This window comes from Oncorhynchus tshawytscha, linkage group LG07 (assembly GCF_018296145.1).
Source record: "Oncorhynchus tshawytscha isolate Ot180627B linkage group LG07, Otsh_v2.0, whole genome shotgun sequence".
Lineage (NCBI taxonomy): Eukaryota > Metazoa > Chordata > Actinopteri > Salmoniformes > Salmonidae > Oncorhynchus > Oncorhynchus tshawytscha.
In genome coordinates, this window is record NC_056435.1 from 2410796 (window position 1) to 2434491 (window position 23696).

Consider the following 23696-nt stretch of genomic DNA (forward strand, 5'->3'; position numbering starts at 1 on the left):
CTGCTAGTTGCATAAAGGTGACTTATTATCGAGGAGTACTGACGTCAAACATGTTTTTGTATTTATTGGCAAAACAACAAATGAATATAATTTCAATGCTACCTAGCCTTAGCCGCGCTACCTCGCGATTAGCATGAAAACATTTACAAAGCTCACAAAGCTCATTTGACCAAGGACAACCCTGTAAAAACGTTGCTAATATCTACAACATATCAGCTTTCCAACAGCACAGATATTACTTTTGAATACCCTTTGAAATATGAATATTTCATCTATGCCCATCATGTACCGTTATGTTCTGACATGTCAGACTTGGCTCTGGATGAAAAGACGAAGGACTTGGTGGCTGGGAACGACAAACATGGACCGGGGGCTGTTCGAGCACATTTAAGGGCTCTGGGTGCAGAGACGCAGAGTGAGGGACAGCATGATTTGTGTTAACCCGAGGGCGGCTGCCCTCAAAGCCATGTCGCAGAGGCTGTATAGAAGATCATACCGTGTTGCTGGACCAAACTCGTTATGGCACCTTGATGGAAACCACAAACTGATAAGGTAGATGTATCTTTGTGATAGATACAATTATCTATATCACTGGTGAGAAGTTGTACATGGTAACATCTCAAATTGTTCATCAAACAACTAACAGTTCAGTAAGCAATGGCCCTTGATACCATATGTCACTCATGTGGATAATAATTGTTTTATTGTGTTTCTGCTATTTCTGTGATTGATAGAATATCTGCATCATGAAATTAACAAACATGCTTATATTGAGGACGTACGAAGGCTTAAACAGTTGGAGCAAAGTATTTGTGCCTAAGTGTGAACAACAGGAATGTGGTTATTTTTCCAATTGAAGTAGATATTGTAATCACACATCTTTGAGGAAAGAAAACAGTCTAGAACAAACCTTTGTTGTAGCCTTTAGAGGGCTAACAGAAGTACTTATAGTTGTGATCCGCGGTAGACTGTTTATTAACATTGTTCCACATTTTGGATGTTAATTTAATAATTGGTCTGCTGCTTAGTTAAATACCGCAGGAACCTGGTGCAGCATTTAAGTGGTAAAGGAGGATGGTGATGTTTGTATATTTAATGTGTCTTCAGCTTTTGTATCAATCAGTACGTGGTGGCATTGTTGGGTACAGAGTTCTCGTTATTTCTCCGTATTTCCAGCAGTACTGTAATGGATTGCTTCATGAACGCGGTCTCCAGATGTGGCGTTCCCTCCAGAGTTAGGACGGACCATGGAGGAGAAAACAACACTGTCTGCAGATGTGGCGTTCCCTCCAGAGTTAGGACGGACCATGGAGGAGAAAACAACACTGTCTCCAGATGTGGCGTTCCCTCCAGAGTTAGGACGGACCATGGAGGAGAAAACAACACTGTCTGCAGATGTGGCGTTCCCTCCAGAGTTAGGACGGACCATGGAGGAGAAAACAACACTGTCTCCAGATGTGGCCTTGTCACGCCTTGGTCTTAGTATTTTGTGTTTTCTTTAATTATTTGTTCAGGCCAGGGTGTGACATGGGTTTATTGTGTTGTCGTATTGGGGTTTTTGTAGGCATTGGGATTGTGGCTGATTAGGGGTGTGTCTAGCATAGGCTTGGCTGCCTGAGGCGGTTCTCAATCAGAGTCAGGTGATTCTCGTTGTCTCTGATTGGGAACCATATTTAGGTAGCCTGGGTTTCATTGTGTATTTTGTGGGTGATTGTTCCTGTCTCTGTGTAGTGTTCACCAGATAGTCTGTAATTAGGTTTTCACGTTTCGTTTGTTGTTTTTGTATTTATTTAGTTATTTCATGTATCGCTATTTTTTCATTAAAGAACATGAGTAACCACCACGCTGCATTTTGGTCCGACTCTCCTTCAACAGACGAACGCCGTTACAGGCATTCCCTCCAGTTAGGACGGACCATGGAGGAGAAAACAACACTGTCTGCTTGTTGAATGTAATACATATTGAAAATATTATTAAAAAATAGAGCTACATGCATCCTTAAAATGTCTTCTTGACCTACACATTGATTACATTCTTTATAGAGCGATGCATGAGGCTACATTTCTTTTCTGTAAATCATTTTCAGAATGCAATCGCATTGTGTTTGACAGCTTTATTCCTTTCTCCATGTTTTTGAAATGTATAATCCTTTAAATGACCTTTTACAGACTACTTCTACAAACGAGGCTACACTTGTGGCAGCACCTATTCCTGTGCCCCCTCCCATCTTCTGCACCACTTCTTGTGGCCTCCCTCCACCTATACCACATCCTGTGGCCTCCCCTCCACCATTATCATCCATCTTCACCACACTCTTCTGTTGATGTTGGTGATGACAGTGAGTAAGTCATCCCTGTAAATAATTCAATGTCTTGCTATTGCAGATGAATTGTAAATAATTCAATGTCTTGTTATTGCAGATGAATTGTGGGAAGTATCTGAGCTTTGTTATTCTGAATGTTTCTTTTAGTATTGACCTCCAAACACTGTTGAAGTTAATGAGATGCCAACCAAATTAACGTGATGAGGGACAACATTTATGATTGTGCAATGAGAGGCTTTAAGAGAGTCCGCTTTAATCCGGAGGCAAAAATAGGGGAGACCATATGCTGGTGCGGTTGGCCCTGGGTTCCTCCTAATGCAAGACAATGCTAGACCTCATGTGGCTGGAGTGTGTCAGCAGTTCCTGCAAGAGGAAGGCATTGATGCTGTGGACTGGCCCGTTCCCCAGACCTGAATCCAATTGAGCACATCTGGGACATCATGTCTCGCTCCATCCACCAACGCCACGTTGCACCACAGACTGTCCAGGAGTTGGCGGATGCTTTAGTCCAGGTCTGGGAGGAGATCCCTCAGGAGACCATCTGCCACCTCATCAGGAGCATGCCCAGGCGTTGTAGGGAGGTCATACAGGCACGTGTGGAGGCCACACACACTACTGAGCCCCATTTTGACTTGTTTTAAGGACATTACATCAAAGTTGGATCAGCCTGTAGTGTGGTTTTCCACTTTAATTTTGAGTGTGACTCCAAATCCAGACCTCCATGGGTTGATAAATTTGATTTCCATTGATAATTTTTGTGTGATTTTGTTGTCAGCACATTCAACTATGAAAGAAAAACGTATTTAATAAGAATATTTAATTCATTCAGATCTAGGATGTGTTATTTTAGTGTTGAGCAGTGTATATTAACTCAACCGGAGCCCCCGCACATTCTCTGTACCGGTATCCTCTGTATATAGCCTCGCTATTGTTATTTGACTGATGCTCTTTAATTATTTACTTTACTTTTTTTGTAATTTTTGAAAACTGCATTGTTGGTTAAGGGCTTGTAAGTAAGCATTTCACTGTAAGGTCTACACCGGTTGTAGTTGGCGCATGTGACAAATACGAATTGATTTAAGGGGGATTATCCAAAATGTTTATTGCATGACAACCTAGTAAGTTCAGAATGCTGCAGCCACTGTTAATTGGTGATGTGTCCCAAAATAATTGATATTATGAAAGTTTCCGGTGTCCATGAGCAAAAAAAAGTTGTGTAGTGAAAGTTTTCAAAAACATTACAAACAACCAGAATCAATTGGACAGTAATACATAATGCAGATTTAATATATGTATTATTTCTTAGAGTAGGTAAACTGAGAATTATGCAAAGTAGTTAAGTCATGTATGTCAAGGGACTATGTTACAATGTGCAATGTTACCATAAATACATCTTACAGTAAATATGGACATTTCATTGACATGTTATGGCAATACAAACACACTGTACTTGGTACATAGGTCGTGGTGCAGCAAGTTTGAGGGTAGTGGAGAAACAGTGGGAATGATTGAAGTAACTGTGGGTCAGAAAAGGATATCAGGGTACCCAGGAACTTGAAGCTGCTGATCATCTCCATGTCAATGTACAGTAGATGGGAGAACGGTCAAGTGTCACCATTTACTTTGTTTTGCTCATGCTGAGACTGTTGTCCTATCACCATTATGGCAGATCCCACAGCTCCTTCATGTACTCATGATCACTGGTGATCAGGTGTACCATGGTAGTGTCGGGTCCATTCTGGGGATACACATTCTTGTGATAATGTAAAAAAATCTAATTTGTTATTACAGGGTTTACACCCAGAGCCCTGAGTCTGCTAACCAGTTTGTGGGTCAGGATGGTGTTAAAAGCAGAGCTATAAAAGAAAACGCACTCTGACACATGTAAAAATGTATAATTGACATTTGTTGGGAGAATAGGCAAACGAGTTGTTCCAGTGACATGTTTGCTACTATGTGCTACACAATATCTATTGTTCCTGTTTTTTAAAATCGATATCGACTGGGCTGCAGTGGAGATGGTAAGAAGCTTGGATATCATGGAGACATAACTTCTAACGTCCTTTCCTGGTGCACCCACACAGACACTGCAGTCAAATGCCAACCAGCGGCTCGCCGTCCTACGGTGGCGGAAGACGTTTTGCCTGATGTCAAACATTAACAAGAGTGTCGGATTGAAGTGTTGAAGAAATGTAAACAGAACCATAAGAGCAGATGACTTTTTTTGTCATATTTACTGACACAGTTTTAAAATATCTAATTGTAGTCACTTTCAATTGATTCATTGACTCCAAGAACCATAGATGGTTTGTAGTTCATAACATTAACACAACTGACCGATGTTGCTTGACTGTAAATTGGGATACATGTTTTAATGACATTGGATATTTGATTGAGGTTAATGATACTTGATGAATCAGGTCTTCTCTGCTGCTTCATCAGCCTCCCCCTTGCCCACTCCGAGCTCCTCTTCTGGTTCCCTTCTGCAAGACAATTGTGTGAAAATAAAGCGGAAGGAATGGGAACCCTATTCCTTTGAAGCAGTACAGAGTATAATAAGCTTCGATGGAATATAAATAATCAAAAAACGAAGTGAACATGCACATTAAAGTCTACTCTGTTTGAAAGCTGACATGTAGATGTTAGCAAGGGTTTTTACAAAGTTTTCACTAGACAAATTTGCTTTGTGTGAGCTTTTCAGTGTCTTTATGCCAAATGCGAGCTAGCACGGCTAACGCTAGCATTGAAATGACAGCCAGTCAGGCGGAAGAGGTTGCCTACCTTCAGCCGTTGTTTTGCTTAAATACAAGGTTTTGGGCTAAAAACGTAACTCAAAAGCATGTCCTGCTTCAGTACTGGCCGATAAGTCACATTTAGGTAGCTTGTCTTCCTTTAGACAATGATACAGACCATCGAGAACTACCGGGATGTTGAGCATCTCCGTTGTCGAATCTATGTATGCCTGGCCCTGCATTCAAGCAACAAGCTTGCTGGTATGTAATTTACCTAGATAGTATTAACATAGTTCAATGTGTTTCCGTGGCAGTTATAGTTGACATGTTTTTTCAGCAGGGCTTTCAATAAAACACAAGACGGGCGCAGTTCACTGTGGCTAGCAGTTTGAGGCAAAGTATATGATATAATGTTTTTTTTTTAACCTTTATTTAACTAGGCAAGTCAGTTAAGAACAAATTCTTATTTTCAATGACGGCCTAGGAACAGTGGGTTAACTGCCTGTTCAGGGGCAGAATGACAGATTTGTGCCTTGTCAGCTCGGGGGTTTGAACTTGCTAGTCCAACGCTCTAACCACTAGGCTACCCTGCCGCCCCAATATGGCCAGGGTTCGAGGCTACCGACATTAGCTAAATTAGTTAGCAAGTATCTGATTTAGTTTATGCTAAGCACTGCTGATCCTGCTGTGAGATTAATGTTGGCTGAATTTTAATGTTTATTCGCGTTAATTTAACGCCTGCACCTGTTTACTTTACACACGTAGCATTAAAAAGATTGCGTTTTGACCATGTGCTTTAAGACCCAAACGGTGTTCCATACAGATGTATACACACACACACACACATACACACACATACACACACATACACACACACACACACACACACACACACACACACACACACAGAAACACTTACTGATAGTGTATATGTCTTGTCAAGCAGTTTGCTGTTGAACTCCACAGAATAAACTCCATTGTCTGTTTTCTACATAGTGCAGCATTCAAAATGACCTACAACACTAGCAGTGTTACTGACATATCAATACATAAGACTGTAACATACTTATGAGTGTCCACTCACCTGGACCAAACACCTCTTCACCTGGCTCACTGACTTCCCCACTACAGCATTATTCAGCTTGCAGATGCACTTGTAACCGCTGTTTGATTTGCCAGTGTTGCTCTTACAGACATTCTGCTGTTTGTTCCCACTGCCTTCTCTGGGTCCTTTTCAGAGTAGCTGGTTCCTACTGCCTTCTCTGGGTCCTTTTCAGAGTAGCTGGTTCCTACTGCCTTCTCTGGGTCCTTTTCAGAGTAGCTGGTTCCTACTGCCTTCTCTGGGTCCTCTTCAGAGTGGCTGGTCCTACTGCCTTCTCTGGGTCCTCTTCAGAGTGGCTGGTCCTACTGCCTTCTCTGGATCCTCTTCAGAGTGGCTGGTCCCACTGCCTTCTGTGGATCCTCTTCAGAGTGGCTGGTTCCTACTGCCTTCTCTGGGTCCTCTTCAGAGTGGCTGGTTCCTACTGCCTTCTCTGTATCCTCTTCAGACTGGCTGGTACCTACTGCCTTCTCTGGGTCCTCTTCAGAGTGGCTGGTGCCCACTGCCTTCTCTGGATCATCTTCAGAATGGCTGGTCCCACTGCCTTCTCTGGGTCCTCTTCAGAGTGGCTGGTTCCCAGGCTCTTGATGATGACATTCCTGTTTGTGATGACATAACGTGTTGGTGAAGCTGCAGCTGCTATGGGAAAAGAGCAGAGTTACACCCTTAGAAATAGAATCATAATTCTGGTAAGTCTACTTAAATTCTATTTCTATGGTTGCATCATCACTCTTAACATGCCACAGTCTTTAGTGGAGTGTTAACATCTTGTCCTACCCAGTAATAACAGCCCAGTATACATGCAGCTGTGAAGTTGGCCTACCGTTCACATTTAAAATACACAATGGTACAGTCAATGTAGTTCACATGTTCTTATAATGCACACCCTTAACTCGGCTCAATAGTCTGCACCCTAACAAACATGAATGTGTCAAAACACCTGTTGTCAGTTTACACAGACTGAAATCTCGTCTGTTTGACATGAGTGCGTCTAGACCGGGGGTTCTTAAACTTTTTATCTTGGAACCCAAATGAGAAATTCTGTGTTTTCCTGGAACCCAAGCTTAGGAAAATATTCAACTATACAGAAATATGTGTACATTTCATTGCCCCTATGCCTAAAACAAATTAAATATCAACAAAAACAAATAACAATTAAACTAAATATCCATATAAATAACCTTTATCCCCTGAACTAGAAAAAACTGATTGATTACATCATACAGATGTAGGCCAGACAACACACACACAGTCCTAATGAGAGCATGTCTATTCTGGGCTCCATTTTTGCCAGTGCAACACTAAGGTTATGCTCAGCCTTGAAACTGTTCCGCACTTGTTTTTTAAAGTTTGTCAGAGTTGAGAAACACATGTATGTGGTGCCAAACTGGACCAGAACATCTACTGCTTTCTCAGTCAGGCAGGAGACCACTTCCTGCTGCAGATGAGCAACCCAGAACTGTGTGAGTGTGTTTGCCTCAAAAATGATCTTCAATCAGTTTATTCCATTTAAGAATAACAATTATTATTGTACTAACATCAGCAGTTCCAACCTAGACTGGTTTTTAACAATACTTTCTACAGTAATATGTACAGTAGGCCTGATCATTTCTACAGTAATATGTACAGTAGGCCTGATCATTTCTACAGTAATATGAACAGTAGGCCTGATCATTTCTACAGTAATATGTACAGTAGGCCTGATCATTTCTACAGTAATATGTACAGTAGGCCTGATCATTTCTACAGTAAGATGTACAGTAGGCCTGATCATTTCTACAGTAATATGAACAGTAGGCCTGATCATTTCTACAGTAATATGAACAGTAGGCCTGATCATTTCTACAGTAATATGAACAGTAGGCCTGATCATTTCTACAGTAATATGTACAGTAGGCCTGATCATTTCTACAGTAATATGTACAGTAGGCCTGATCATTTCTACAGTAATATGTACAGTAGGCCTGATCATTTCTACAGTAATATGAACAGTAGGCCTGATCATTTCTACAGTAATATGTACAGTAGGCCTGATCATTTCTACAGTAATATGTACAGTAGGCCTGATCATTTCTACAGTAATATGAACAGTAGGCCTGATCATTTCTACAGTAATATGAACAGTAGGCCTGATCATTTCTACAGTAATATGAACAGTAGGCCTGATCATTTCTACAGTAATATGAACAGTAGGCCTGATCATTTCTACAGTAATATGTACAGTAGGCCTGATCATTTCTACAGTAATATGAACAGTAGGCCTGATCATTTCTACAGTAATATGAACAGTAGGCCTGATCATTTCTACAGTAATATGAACAGTAGGCCTGATCATTTCTACAGTAATATGTACAGTAGGCCTGATCATTTCTACAGTAATATGTACAGTAGGCCTGATCATTTCTACAGTAATATGTACAGTAGGCCTGATCATTTCTACAGTAATATGTACAGTAGGCCTGATCATTTCTACAGTAAGATGTACAGTAGGCCTGATCATTTCTACAGTAAGATGTACAGTAGGCCTGATCATTTCTACAGTAAGATGTACAGTAGGCCTGATCATTTCTACAGTAATATGAACAGTAGGCCTGATCATTTCTACAGTAATATGTACAGTAGGCCTGATCATTTCTACAGTAATATGTACAGTAGGCCTGATCATTTCTACAGTAATATGTACAGTAGGCCTGATCATTTCTACAGTAAGATGTACAGTAGGCCTGATCATTTCTACAGTTAATATGAACAGTAGGCCTGATCATTTCTACAGAAAAATGTACAGTAGGCCTGATCACTTTTCATCTTCCTCTGTACAGTAAACTAGCTTGCTTTGGAAATGTTAGCTATTAACTGTGTACAAGGCCAGGGGGTTGTTTGAAAGAAAAACTCACATCTACTAGTATGAGAGTTAGTTACTGTTGTAGTTACTCCCTTATTTCTGCATATCATCACCTGTTATAAAATGACAACAGTGTCTTGCTAGCTGACTTACTTTTCCACTGTCGAATCACTGTTTCCTGAAGCATTCTGTCCTGGGTTTACCATCATGCTGTGGATGTTTGGTCACAGGACATGTCGTTTTTTAAATTGGTTTGTTTTGAGAGACTCATTACTAAGCACTTCCACGCACAAAACACATTGTGAGTGCTCCTCGTTATAAGTTTGTATGAAAGAGTGAAAAACTCATCGCTGTATATGCGTTTCATGACAATTGAGCTCAGTCAGAACTTGTGGCTAATATGAGTCCATTTCATGACAGCGGTGAGTGGGAATAACAAGTCAGTGGCTTGAACGAGAGTGCTGCATGGTGTGTGTGTCGTGGAGTGATCTTCAGTTAAATCTCGAAGCACATGGGCATCTCCCTCTCACACTCTCCCACTCCCACAGCTGCTGAACTGAACAGAGACCGCTGAACTGCAGAGAGCACACTGAACTGAGAGCGCACTGAACAGAGAGCGCACTGAACAGAGAGCGCACTGAACAGAGAGCGCACTGAACAGAGAGCCACTGAACAAAGAGCGCACTGAACAGAGAGCGCACTGAACAGAGAGCGCACTGAACAGAGAGCGCACTGAACAGAGAGCGCACTGAACAGAGAGCGCACTGAACAGAGAGCGCACTGAACAGAGAGCGCACTGAACAGAGAGCCACTGAACAAAGAGCGCACTGAACAGAGAGCGCACTGAACAGAGAGCGCACTGAACAGAGAGCGCACTGAACAGAGAGCCACTGAACAAAGAGCGCACTGATCAGAGAGCGCACTGAACAGAGAGCGCACTGAACAGAGAGCGCACTGAACAGAGAGCGGCCAAATCAATTCCAGTAATTCATGAAATGATTATCAATTTATCTGACACGTCGCAACCCACCATTAACAGGTCCGCGACGACTCATACTTTAAGAAAGGCTGGTCTAAACTATAATTATAAATACCTGCAGGAAATATATTCACTTACCATTCATTAGTTATCTGCCACAAATGCAACAGAAGATGGTGACTAATACTATTACTGTTGGAATTGATCGTCCTTGGTCATCCATATCCCACAAGTGAGATCCATGAAGTCAAAGCGATAGGGTAATTTCTTCATTTTTATACGGGCCTACTCCTCAGGCATTATTGAAAGTCGGGCAAAATCAACTTTGTCTCACAACTTTTTTTTATGTTAACATTTGAATGTCTTATTTTTATAGAGCAAAGTATCAGCCCTCACACCATGTAAATGATCAGGTAAGCTCTTAATTAAATATATTTTTCATAAAATGCACCTAAAAATACAAAATGTATTTTGGTATTAAAAATGTACTGTATACTGTACCTGTATGTGCTATAATACAGTGGTGGAAAAGTACCTAATTGTCATACTTGAGTAAAAGTAAAGATACTTTAATAGAAAATGACTAAAGTAAAAGTCTAAAGGTATTTGGTTTTAAATACACTTTAAATAATTTTGTCTAAATATAAGAGAAACAAAACATCCCCGTGCATAGCCTAATATTTTTGTTTAACAAACTATTTCAACAAGTGCTTTTCAACTGGTTTCTCCTGGTACAGAGGCTGTAGCTTTACTGGTCTCTGTTGGTACATTTTCTACTATAGTAGACAGTATCTGAGCTACTCTCTATTACACATTGTATCTGAACTGGTGTCTGCTGGTCCGGAGGGTGCACCTGAACTGGTGTCTCCTGGTCCGGAGGGGGCACCTGAACTGGTGTCTCCTGGTCCGGAGGGTGCACCTGAACTGATGTCTCCTGGTCCGGAGGGTGCACCTGAACTGGTGTCTACTGGTCCAGAGGGTGCACCTGAACTGTACTTTCCTGGATTGGATAGAGTACCACTGCCCACCTTTGGACTACATGCTGTGGCTATAGAAACAGCTGACAATCCTAGACTGTTTCTATCAGGAGTGTCTGTACTGTCTGACACTGAGCTAGTGGGTCTCCTCAGACCTGATAGGCAAGGTGATCCTCACTCTACCTGCCCACTGCTCCTCTGGGTTTCCATTGTTTTCACTATGATTCCTTGTTCTCCATCCATCTGGTTGCCATGCCATATTGGATGGTTTTTGGGGCGAGAGGTGGTGGGGGGGTCATTGCGATGGAGTGTTTGTTTGGGAGAAGTTGGGCTCTTTCCTTCCTCTCCTTTCTGTGTCTCTTCTCCTTTCTTCTCCCTCTTCTTCCTCTCCCTTCTTCCCTGCTCTTCTTCATTCTTTTCAGTCTCTCCTGTCCATTTCTTTCTCCTCCATCACCTCTCCTACCTGTCTCTTCTTGCCCCTCTCCCTCCTCTGTCACTAAATCATCTTCTATTACCTTCTCTTTCTCAACGTGTTCTCCCTCCTCTCTTGTCCCCGCATCCTTTCCTCTGCTCTCCTCCCCTGTGTCTAAGATTAGGACTTTCTGGGGCATAAACTGTCCATCTCCGTCTCCATCTCCCGCTCCCTCTGTGCCATAACCACCCATGCTTTGGACACGTCCTCTCCCACTGCTGTGCTGTGTCTCCAGAATCTGTGGGTACGGTGAATTATTGTTAAGGCTGCTCCGAGGTGGCTTCGGAGGAGCAATTTGGCCGGATTCTTCGGTAATACTCCCCATGGTAACATTCATGTTCTGTTTGGATTCCACACTTTTTTTCCCTCTGTCTCTTTTCGGACTCCCAACCGCTAACCTGATTCTGGTTGTTCAGTTTGAACGGGCTATTACTCACAATAAGATCTGTATCAGTGGGTCCTGCCTTGTCTAGTAATGGTTTCTTCTCTCCCTCTCCCTCTCCAGTTTTCACAGCCTCATTGTTCTGGTTGTTCTGATTGACCCTGTCCTTTACAGTTGTATTCCAAGTAAGTTCTTCCTCTAGTAATTGTTTTTTCTCCTCTTCCCCAATCTCTGCCTGGCTGATTGCCACCGCCTTGTCTCAATACTCTTCAAGATGGCTGGCATTCCCTGTTCTCTGCAAATCTAGGAGGAACAGGGAAGTCATGACTGGATTGGAAAGTATCAGCTGTGGTGTCACCAAGGGAGCTTACAGATCTTGATTGAGCCACAGAATTAGCTTGGCCTTAGTTACAAAACCAAGGGAGAGGAAAGAAGAGAAGTCAGTGGATATGCAGGTATGGAGCTACTAGAGGGCTTAGAGAGAAAGGGAAATGAAACTTGAAACAGATTTTCTTCAGTTGATTATGAGTCTAAACCAAACACAATGAATCAGCACCATGTCAATACAACTTTAAGAAGACTCATAATAAAGAACCCTGTTACAAGGTATTACTGTACTTATGTTAAAGACATGGGCTTACCTTTGGAACGCTTCTTGATGAGCCAGACCACAACAGCAACCAACAGCAAGACACATGCATCAATACCAATGTAGATCTCAGGATTACCTGACACACACACATACAAACAGAAACACACAGGTCAGGTCACATGGTCAGTGGAAACTGAACAAAGGAATTCCTATTCCTTTACCAACAACATAAAAATACTTGGACATGATTTAACCGTGACTGAGTATCAGAATGGTATTCACTTCACTTCACAAAACCCAAACCTTCTAAATCTCGCCTATCTCTCTTGTTTACCTGTGGCCAGACAGTCATTTCTGTCAGTCTGGCTGTTGAATGGGGCTCTGCTGGATTCCTCCTATTCCTTCCCTTCATCCTGTGTCTTCTCTCCCTCTCCATCTCGTCTTCCCTCGTTCTCTCCCTCTCTCCATCTCATCTCCCCTCTTCCTCCCCCTCTCCATCTCGTCTTCCCTCGTTCTCTCCCTCTCTCCATCTCCCCCTGTCTCTGCATCAAAACCTCGGACCATTGCCTCATGTGACTCCTGGTCAGATCCATTCCCATAATCCTCTGTCCCCCCTGTGTATCCTGATTGTGGTTCAAGCTCTATCCATTTCTGGTATCCATGTCTGGGCTTTGGAGGGGGTCAGATGAGCCCGTGACATGGTCTCCTCCTCTCTCTTACTCTCTTCCTTCACTTCCCTCTCTCTTTCTCCCTCTCCGTTTCCAGATACCTTAGTCAGTGTCGTCACCTGAGATTTATGCTGGAAGGCATTGGAATTCCAGCCCTGATTCTGGTCATTTCGTTTGAGCGGGCTGTTACTCACAACATTACCTGTGCTATCAGTAGATCCTGCCTCATCTAGTAATGGCTGCTTCTCTCCATCACTCTCTCTGGTTATCACAGCCTTGCTGGTGTGGGTAATGTGGTTATACTTAACAATAAGGGGAAAGGGGGATACCTAGTCAGTTGTACAACTGAATGCATTCAACTGAAATGTGTCTTCCGCATTTAACCCAACCACTCTGAATCAGAGAGGTGCGGAGGGCTGCCTTAATTGACATCCACATCTTCGTCGCCCGGAGAACAGTGGGTTAACTGCCTTGCTCAGGGGCAGAACGACATAAGGCTCAAGGAGGTGTGGTATGTGGCTAGTATACCATGACTAAGAGCTGTTCTTTGCACGACGCAACGCGAAGAGCCTGGATACAGCCCTTAGCCACGGTATATTGGCAATATACCACAAACCCCCGAGGTGACTTATTTCTGTTATAAACTGGTTACCAATGTAATTACAGCAGTAAAAATAAATGTTTTATCATACCCGTGGCTAAGGGCTGTTTTATCATACCTGTGGTATACGGACTGATATACCATGGCTTTCAGCCAATCAGCATGCAGTTCTTTGTCCTGCTCTGGATCTCATTCAACATATATACTTATTTTCCACCATAATTTGCAATTAAATTCATAAAAAATCCTACAATGTGATTTTCTGGATTTTTCTCTCTCATTTTGTCTGTCATAGTTGAAGTGTACCTATGATGAAAATTACAGGCCTCTCTCATCTTTTTAAGTTGGAGAACTTGCACAATTGGTGGCTGACTAAATACTTTTTTGCCCCACTGTATATACCTAGAGAACCTGGGATGCGGGAGCATACCTTGTTGTCAATAGACTGGACATTGGCGAGTATTATGCTCGGGAGCAGTGCACAATGTGCCTGTCTCCGGAGCCTGTCCAGAATACTTTTTTACGGCGTCGTTGTCGTCGTAGGTAACAACATCTCCACCCTGCTGATCCTCAACACTGTGGGTGCGTTCTGAGCCCTCTCCTGTACTCCCTGTTCACCCACGACTGCGTGGCCATGCACGCCCCCAACTCAGTCATCAGGTTTGTGGACGACACTGCAGTGGTAGGCTTGATTACCAACAACGACGAGACGGCCTACAGGGAGGAGGTGAGGGCCCTCGAAGTGTGGTGTCAGGAAAATAACCTCACACTCAACGTTAACAAAACAAAGGAGATGATCCTGGACTTCAGGAAACAGCAGAGGGAGCACCCCCTTATCCACATCGATGGGACAGTAGTGGAGAGGGTAGTAAGTTTTAAGTTCCTCGGTGTACACATCACGGACAAACGGCATTGGTCCACCCACACAGACAGCATGGCGAAGAAGGCGCAGCAGCGCCTCTTCAACCTCAGGAGGTCTGCACAACCTATGACATGTCATAGAAATGACATAGATCAACCAAAACGTAGAACGAAGACAGGCTGATCATTATTCTCGCAAAGAGGTGACCTTTCTCATGTAGACTGATACATGAACTGTCTAATTCCATAAGGCAGGAATGTAAAACAAAGAACAAACACAAAATGGAGACCGGTATAGGTAATGATAAAATAAGAACACTCTGGGTTGTACCCATCACACAAACACGCCTGTTGTAGCCTATTTTGACCAACTATTGCTGTTATAAGAGTGAAAACTAAAAATAATATGTTTCTCCCCACCATAACCATAAAACAGAATGATATATACTATAATCCTGCTTAAAGCAAGGCCCCTGAACTCTCGTGTATTTTCTGCACTGTGCAATGATATGGCCAGCGACCATGTAATGCTTTTACAACATACAGAAGTGCTCTGGTTATCAAGCAAAGTAATGACATGTTTTTTTATTTTTATTTAATGACCAGCTTAAAGTTCTTTACTGACCATAATTTTCACTTGTCTCACTGCTTGCATGACGACGAGTTTCTCACATGACTGGCCTACCTGGGTGATGTTTTTTTCTCGCCTGAATGATTTGAATCTAGGATTACAGGGACTCTCCGCAACTATATTCAATGTGCGGGACAAAATTGGGTGCGCAATCACGCAGGTGCTTTCCTGAAAACGGATGACACAAACTGAATTCATTATCCCTTTCATGCCCTGCCTCCAGTCCACTTACCAATATCTGAACGAGAGCCTCATCAAAATTGCAAATTGGTTTTGTGAAAATTTAATTTAAATCAGAAGCCACTGCCAGATTACTGGATTGGGCCGCTCTTAGAGTATCCTGCCTTGGCAAATCGTGCTGTTAAGACACTGATGCCCTTTGCAACCACGTACCTATGTGAGATTGGATTCTCGGCCCTCACTAGCATGAAAACTACATACAGGCACAGACTGTATGACGCTATCGGAGTCGGTGCAGCCAGCTGGTTTCTCCACGCATCGCACCGACAGAAACAAACATCTTTCTGGTAAGAAGAGGGGCGGGGGCGTATGCTTTATGGTTAACAAGACGTGGTGTGGCCACAACAACATACAGGAACTCAAGTCCTTCTGTTCACCTGATTTAGAATTCCTCACAATCAAATGTCGACCGCATTATCTACCAAGGGAATTCTCCTATCGATTATAATCACAGCCGTATATATTCCCCCCCAAGCAGACACATCGATGGCTCTGAACAAACTTTATTTGACTCTTTGCAAACTGGAATCCATATATCCGGAGGCTGCATTCATTGTAGCTGGGGATTTTAACAAGGCTAATTTGAAAACAAGACTCCCTAAATTGTATCAGCATATCGATTGCGCAACCAGGGCTGGAAAAACCTTGGATCATTGCTATTCTAACTTCCGCGACGCATATAAGGCCCTGCCCCGCTCTCCTTTCGGAAAAGCTGACCACGACTCCATTTTGTTGATCCCTGCCTACAGACAGAAACTAAAACAAGAAGCTCCCGCGCTGAGGTCTGTTCAACGCTGGTCCGACCAATCTGATTCCACACTCCAAGACTGCTTCCATCACGTGGACTGGGATATGTTTCGTATTGCATCAAACAACAACATTGAGGAATACGCTGATTCGGTGAGCGAGTTCATTAGAATGTGCGTTGAAGATGTTGTTCCCATAGCAACGATTAAAACATTCCCAAACCAGAAACCGTGGATTGATGGCAGCATTCGCGTGAAACTGAAAGCGCGAACCACTGCTTTTAATAAGGGCAAGGTGACCGGAAACATGACCGAATACAAACAGTGTAGCTATTCCCTCCGCAAGGCAATCAAACGAGCTAAGCGTTGGTATAGAGACAAAGTAGAATCTCAATTCAAGGCTCAGACACAAGAGGTATGTGGCAGGGTCTACAGTCAATCACGGATTACAAAAAGAAAACCAGCCCCGTCACGGACCAGGATGCCTTGCTCCCAGGCAGACTAAATAACTTTTTTGCCCGCTTTGAGGACAATACAGTGCCACTGACACGGCCCGCAACCAAAACATGCAGACTCTCCTTCACTGCAGCCGACGTGAGGAAAACATTCAAACGTGTCAACCCTCGCAAGGCTGCAGGCCCAGACGGCATCCCCGGCCGCGCCCTCAGAGCATGCGCAGACCAGCTGGCTGGTGTGTTTACGGACATATTCAATCAATCCCTATCCCCGTCTGTTGTTCCCACATGCTTCAAGAGGGCCACCATTGTTCCTGTTCCCAAGAAAGCTAAGGTAACTGAGCTAAACGACTACCGCCCCGTAGCACTCACTTCCGTCATCATGAAGTGCTTTGAGAGACGAGTCAAGGACCATATCACCTCCATCCTACCTGACACCCTAGACCCACTCCAATTTGCTTACCGCCCAAATAGGTCCACAGACGATGCAATCTCAACCACACTGCACACTGCCCTAACCCATCTGGACAAGAGGAATACCTATGTGAGAATGCTGTTCATCGACTACAGCTTGGCATTTAACACCATAGTGCCCTCCAAGCTCGTCATCAAGCTCGAGACCCTGGGTCTCGACCCCGCCCTGTGCAACTGGGTACTGGACTTCCTGACGGGCCGCCCCCAGGTGTTGAGGGTAGGCAACAACATCTCCACCCCGCTGATCCTCAACACTGGGACCCCACAAGGGTGCGTTCTGAGCCCTCTCCTGTACTCCCTGTTCACCCACAACTGCGTGGCCACGCACGCCTCCAACTCAATCATCAAGTTTGCGGACGACACAACAGTGGTAGGCTTGATTACCAACAACGACGAGACGGCCTACAGGGAGGAGGTGAGGGCCCTCGGAGTGTGGTGTCAGGAAAATAACCTCACACTCAACGTCAACAAAACTAAGGAAATGATTGTGGACTTCAGGAAACAGCAGAGGGAACACCCCCCTATCCACATCGATGGAACAATAGTGGAGAGGGTAGTAAAGTTTTAAGTTCCTCGGCGTACACATCACAGACAAACTGAATTGGTCCACCCACACAGACAGCATCGTGAAGAAGGCGCAGCAGCGCCTCTTCAACCTCAGGAGGCTGAAGAAATTTGGCTTGTCACCAAAAGCACTCACAAACTTCTACAGATGCACAATCGAGAGCATCCTGTCGGGCTGTATCACCGCCTGGTACGGCAACTGCTCCGCCCACAACCGTAAGGCTCTCCAGAGGGTAGTGAGGTCTGCACAACGCATCACCGGGGGCAAACTACCTGCCCTCCAGGAAACCTACACCACCCGATGTCACAGGAAGGCCATAAAGATCATCAAGGACAACAACCACCCGAGCCACTGCCTGTTCACCCTGCTATCATCCAGAAGGCGAGGTCAGTACAGGTGCATCAAAGCTGGGACCGAGAGACTGAAAAACAGCTTCTATCTCAAGGCCATCAGACTGTTAAACAGCCACCACTAACATTGAGTGGCTGCTGCCAACACACTGACTCAACTCCAGCCACTTTAATAATGGGAATTGATGGGAAATGATGTAAAATATATCACCAGCCACTTTAAACAATGCTACCTAATATAATGTTTACATATAAATGTTTACATACCCTACATTATTCATCTCATATGTATACGTATATACTGTATATCATCTACTGCATCTTTATGTAATACATGTATCACTAGCCACTTTAACTATGCCACTTTGTTTACATACTCATCTCATATGTATATACTGTACTCAATACCATCTACTGTATCTTGCCTATGCCGCTCTGTACCATCACTCATTCATATATCTTTATGTACATATTCTTTATCCCCTTACACTTGTGTCTATAAGGTAGTAGTTTTGGAATTGTTAGCTAGATTACTTGTTGGTTATTACTGCATTGTCGGAACTAGAAGCACAAGCATTTCGCTACACTCGCATTAACATCTGCCAACCATGTGAATGTGACAAATAAAATTTGATTTGATTTGACTGTGTGGAAAATTATTTAACTTCTTCTGGCCAAAATCCGGTGAAATTGCAGAGCGCCAAACTCATAAAACATTCATAAAAGATACAAGTGTTGTACATCGGCTTAAAGATGAACTTCTTGTTAATCCAGCTGTGTCAGACATCCAGCTGTGTAATCCACTGTGTCAGATTTCAAAAAGGCTTTACAGTGAAAGCATACCATGCGATTATCTGAGTACAGCGCCCCGCTTACAAAAGCATACAAACATTTTACAACCAAGTAAAGGAATTACAAAAGTCAGAAATTATCAAATTTATCACTTACCTTTGATGATCTTCATATGTTTGCAGTCACAAGAGTCCATGTTATACAATAAATGTTTGTTTTGTTTGATAAATTCCCCCTTTATGTCCCTAAAACTCAGTTTTGTTGGTGCGTTTTGTTCAGTAATCCACTGGCTCAAAGGCGGTCACGACATGCAGTCGAAAGCATCCTAAGAGTACCTGTAACGTTCATCGAAACCTGTAAACGATGTTTAGAATTAATCCTCAGGTTGTCTATTGTCTAAATAATTGATAATATTTCAACCGGACAATAGCGTCTTCAATATAAAAGAAAAACGGCACGCAATCGGTCACGCGTTCAAAAGAGCTCGGGTTCATTTAGAGTCCACTGAAAGAATGTTCTCATTCTTCCTCGTTTTTCAGAATACAAGCCTGAAACAATGTCTATAGACTGTTGAAATCTAGTGGAAGCCATAGGAACTGCAATTTGGGTCTTATCCAAATACATACTGTATAGACATAGAAAAGTACCCACGTCAAAAATATCCCACTTCCTGGATGGATTTTCCTCAGGTTGTCACCTGCCATATCAGTTCTGTTATACTCAGACATTATTTTAACAGTTTTCAAAACTTTAGAGTGTTTTCTATCCAATTCTACCATGTATATGCATATCCCTGCTTCTGGGCCTGAGTAACAGAAAGTTTACATTGGGCATTCACCCAAAATTCAAAATACTGCCCCCTACCCAAGAGAGGGTTTAAGACTGAGACTCTCTCCAATAAAACCCAACATTGCAGAGTTATGTGCATCCTTTCTAGCACAGCCTTCTAACTAACCTGTGGTGAGTTCTTCACAATTTGATGAACAAATAAGGTTTTATATGTAAGACTTAAATAAAGAGCAAAATGCTTGATTATTATTATATTATTTCTTGTGCCCGGGTCCTATAAGAGCTCTTTGTCACTTCCCACAAGCCCGGTTGTGACAAACTCACTCTTATGTTTAATAAATGTATCGTATAGTGTGTGTGTGTGGGGCATGCTTACAATAATGGCAAAAAACAACATTTGAGAGTGCGCTGACTCTGGTGCTGGAGGTGGTACTCAGCTGGAGATTGAATGTTTGAAGGGGTACGGGACTGTAAAAAGTCTTGGAACCACTGCTCTACACAATGACTGCTTGTTTTTTGACATAAACTGAAATTAGGTCAACTATTAGAATTGTATCAACCAGGAAATGGAGGAGTGATTTCTGTATAGTGCATCTTTAAAGAAAGTACTTATGTTTATACAGTCTTAAATGAACTGAATGACTTGCCTTGCTCTGACTGGACTCCATCACTGCCTTTAGTTGAGAAGAGAAGTTGAGTTTAGCATTCTCATACACAAACCATTTTAGTATTTGTTGTGTTCACTTCTGGATGACAATGAAAAGGATGATAAGTGCCAGAATTCCAGGTGAATGCCACTGTGTCTTCTTAACCTCAGGCTTTGACTAATCTTTAGGACTGTTGGATCTGCTAGGTTCTGCTGCAAAAGCGAACAGATTGATAAACTCTTTCTAATAACCGTCTAGATCATGTGTCGAAGTCATCTTTGCCATCGGTCCAAACAATTAGCCAAGCAAGGATGTTGGCAACATAACCCCTCAGACCTCGTTTGTGATAGTGTGCGAGTGTATAATTCTGTTCACTCCTGGGCCTGAAATGGCCCATAATACAATTTGCGATGATTGTAAGTCTGCTAAGAGAAGTCAACCTAAACTTAAAACCAACATCAATATAGAAAAGTTAACATACAAATGTAAGTCAAAAATAATGCACATGACGGCACAAACACGTCTCAAAAATAATTAAGGTTTTGTTTGGTTAGCTTTCACAACTTTCCTGACTTTACGCTTATACATAATACGTTTGGATTTACCCAATATCGTTGGATGGCTGGAATTCGATGTCTGCAGATGCGTTGTCTTCTAGCCGAGATAGGAAATACAATCATAATAGACTGTAGACCAGATAAAGCAGATGACTAAAAACGAAACCGTGGGACAAACGAGTGACGTATTTCCGGGCAAGGGTGATCCATTTAACATTCATTCATTCATGCCTGCCTGCCTGCCTGCCTGCCTGCCCGCCTGCCTGCCTGCACGCATGCCCGCCCTGCAAGTGTCAACTCGTCATCAGAAGTGTCCACTTAATTTGAGGGCTGAGGGTGTGTTTGGAATGCAGCCTCACTCCTTGATTGATGATTTAAGGTCGTCACTAATTAGTAAGAACTCCCCTCACCTGGTTGTCTAGGTCTTCATTGAAAGGAAAAAACAAAAACCCTCAGACACTAAGCCCTATGGTAGAAAATTACAAGATTATGTTTTAATACTGTTAATGCATCGAATAGCGTCTGGGAGCGTCAGCTGAATGGATACATCATGAACAGATAGAATTAAGGGTGAAACTGATTTGTTTCAACAATTAAAACTTGAAAGTGCACAGGATTAATACTCGGATAGTACTAATTGAATATTGTGGGCAGTTTAGGCGCAAATGTTGAGTGGGCAAGTAAAAAATGTCAGGCAGATAATGATCCACTTTTTCTTGAAAGAAATGTTACCCTTAAACTCCTAGGTTGTGGAGTACGGTGAGAAGAGAATTTAGTCTCTTATTTTACCTATGAAGGAAGTGGGCAACAAATCTGTGAGGGACTTGGAGTAGGTTTGGAAAATAGAAAAGGTCTCTTAATATGAACCCTAGGAATATGGAGAATAGGTGTTATATGGAGTGAGAAGGAGTGTTATATGGAGTACCTAGTGAGAAGTAGATGCATGTGTAATAAAATATATATATTTTCTTATTGAAGGACAATATTCCTGCAGGTTTTAAAAATATTAAGTGTGTTTGGGGATAGTACTGTGTAAATGTGATATGAGAGCTGTGTGAGTGTGGACATAAGTGTTCATCTGAAATGTGCATGATGAACTGATTGAAATTTGGATAATAAGTTTCGATATATAACATTATCTTGGGGTTCTGTCCTCCACGGCCCATCATAGTCTGGGACTGCTAGTAATATCACAGGATGTTATTTTATATGTATGGGAATTAGCGGCAAGTCTATCATTTCTGGGAGGCTAGAGAGCCGTTGAAGATTCGTGTGGCGCAGTATTTCCATGACCCGCCGGGCAGCGTCCAGGAAACCAAAAGTCTTTGGGTTCTGGGGAAGTATGGTTGCAAAGCTGAACCTTGTAGCAGCTTAGTCGTTGAAAACGCACATGGATTGATTGATGTGAGTAGCTATGATTTATAATGTTATATATGGATTCTGTGAAGATAACGTTTTGCATTGTATGACTGTCTAAAAAGGTCTGGGAAATATTCTCAGAAAAAGATTGGCATATATCCACTTTTGGCAAAGGTATCAGACTTGACTTACCTCTAACCAATACAACTACAAACGCTTATGGTATTTTCTCCATCCTGGTAATACATTAAAAAACTGCTCATAATCAATTACAACACATTTTATTAGTCACATGCGCCGAATACAACAGGTAGGTACAGTGAAATGCTTCCTTACGAGCCCCTAACCAACTGTGCAGTTTCAAAAAAATATGAATAAGAGATTAAAGAGCAGCAGTATAATAACAATAGCGAGACTATATACGGAGGGGTACCGATACAGAGTCAATGTGCAGGGTCACCGGTTAGTTGAGGTAGTATGTACATGTAGGTGGAGTTTATTAAAGTGACTATGCATAGATGACAACAGAGAGTAGCAGTGTTGTAAAGAGTGGGTGGGGGGCACTGGAAATAGTCTGGGTAGCCATTTGACTAGGTGTTCAGGAGTCTTAAGTCTTGGGGGTAGAAGCTGTTTAGAAGCCTCTTGGACCTAGACTTGGCTCTCCGGTACCACTTTCTGTGCAGTAGCAGAGACAACAGTCTATGACTAGGGTGCCTGGTGTCTTTGACAATTTTTAGGGCCTTCCTCCAACACCGCCTGGTATAGAGGTCCTGGATGGTAGGAAGCTTGGCCCCAGTGATGTACTGGGCCGTATGTACCACCCTCTGTAGCACCTTACGGTCGGAGGCCGAGCAGTTGCCATGCCAAGCAGTAAAGCAACCAGGATGCTCTCGATGGTGCAACTGAAAAACCTTTTGAGGATCTGAGGACCCATGACAAATATTTTCAGTCTCCTGATAGGGAAAAGGGGCTGAACAGAACCAATGCAAAGAAAGTCAAAGTCAAAGCCCCCTCTCATACCTTACCTGCCTAACTAACTTAGCACCACCTGGTGCGCTAACCAAAATACAGGGGGTGGTCCATCCAGGTCTTACCTAGTGTGCATAGACAATAAATACTACAGGTTGTGTATGGCCGCAGGCCTCTTGCCTAAGCACTCCCTAGGTGCCTTCCCCTTCGGGAACAATAACAGAATAATACAAACAAATTCAATAATCATTCAATAATCAAACAAATTCAACAATAATGACTCAAATCTGGGTTTCTGATTGTACAGTGGGCAAAAAAGTATGATGATGATGATTTTCTTAGCTACATACTGCAGCAAGTGTTTGTTTTAAGATGTAAACTAAACGATTTAGCGCCTTTCTCAGTTCAAATTGAAATACTTATTTATTCAACATGAATAGCAAGGCGATTGAGGTAATACGTTTTTGTGTTGCCTAATAGCCTGCTAGAATAGGCTACTGAGAACGGTGTCATAATTTCAATCACTGAATTAAATATGAATCATTTGGATATGAACTGAATATATGCTTGTCAACAACAGCCAGTGTTTGTTTT

General features: G+C 42.7%; 1 long non-coding RNA gene across 1 annotated transcript; it reads left to right on the forward strand.

The window, feature by feature from the left end:
- Positions 1-1835: 1835 nt before the first annotated feature.
- On the forward strand, positions 1836-2667 carry LOC121846748. The gene is made up of 3 exons (XR_006083674.1): positions 1836-1951; positions 2169-2342; positions 2471-2667. It is a non-coding gene; the product is annotated as an uncharacterized LOC121846748 (long non-coding RNA).
- Positions 2668-23696: the final 21029 nt, after the last annotated feature.